We start from the raw sequence: 1335 nt of genomic DNA, 5'->3' as shown, positions 1-1335 counted from the left end.
CTGACTTAAGATGACGGAGTCTAGTTGGGGGCCGACCCAGGATAACCCTGAAGAACGTTAGTAAATCTCATATAGGTATTGCATTCCATCTGCATGTTCAAGGAATGGCAGCATTTTCGATTACGAAAACACTCTTCACATTGCCTTGGTGGTGTGAATGCCACATGGGTACAGTTAATTGCGCCCAATATATTTGGGAAGCAAGTTTTTTTTTTAAATGCCAAAGTCTCTTTCTATTTGCTGTCACCAGGAAATTTTTATAAACTGAGTCGTTAATTACGGAAGGCCATAAGGACTGAGTTCAAATACGCGAAAAGCAAGATTGGGCAATACGGAAATATTGAAACGAAGTTGGCTGAAAAGTGCCAGGTGCCAAAAAATTTAACACAGCCAGCAATTTATAACACTGACTGCTTGGTTTGTGCCCACCTGAGGTTCCAGGTCCAGCTCCAATAGATCGTACAGCGAATAGATTGCACGAGAGGATTAGCAATAATATTGTATCACCTCCGCTTCAGAGAGACTTTCCAGTACACGCCCAGTACGATACTGGCAAGGACGTGGAATTGAAACCCGCACTGACTCACACATAAAGCCATTGACTGAGCACCTTCTTCATCTGAAATGTCCTGGGGTGCCTCCACACTTGTCTGGATCATGAACATCCAAATTGTGTCAGTAAAAGTCTCCATGTTTGTAGAAAGTGTCAGAAAATTAGATATCCAAAGGAAAAACAGCAAGAACCGACATTTGAACAACTGACTGTACTATGCTGGTCTAGACTATGTGTGAAAGGGGCCGACCTGGGTCAGAGTCCCTGGTCCACGAACATGCACTGTACTACCCCTTTCACACATTTGTCAGTGCACACATACCGACCCGGGTCTAGACTATGGGCCTTATTCAATTAGAAGCGAAAAGTCAGTTTCGACTATACTTTTTTGCCGATGACGTCATTTTTGCCGATTTAATTTATCCCCGTATTCAATTAGCCCGACTTTTCGCCGGTGCGTAAAGTCAATGCATCAGATTCGGCGAAAAAGTATCGCCTATGAATAGGTGGCAAGAAAATGTGCAGAATTGGGGTTTTGGGGTGCAGACTTCCAAAAACCACCCTGCAGCCCTTGGACAGGTCCCTAAAGGTAATCTGTAACAAAAAAAAATGTAAAAAGTACCTTAGGACACCCCAAAAAAAGATATTTCATTCTGGGGATGAAAAAACCCAAAGTTGGGGTACAAAGTTAAAAACTAGCGAAATAGACTCCAGGAGGGTCCCCAAGTATGCGCAGGTGTTTTTATGATTGCAGGTGGTTGCGGCAGGTGGATTTTTCACTT

The sequence above is a fragment of the Taudactylus pleione genome, unplaced genomic scaffold (assembly GCF_031769625.1).
Source record: "Taudactylus pleione unplaced genomic scaffold, aTauple2 ptg001032l, whole genome shotgun sequence".
Taxonomy (NCBI): Eukaryota; Metazoa; Chordata; class Amphibia; order Anura; family Myobatrachidae; genus Taudactylus; species Taudactylus pleione.
The sequence above is the reverse complement of the archived record's forward strand: the minus strand, read 5'-3'. Positions refer to the sequence as shown.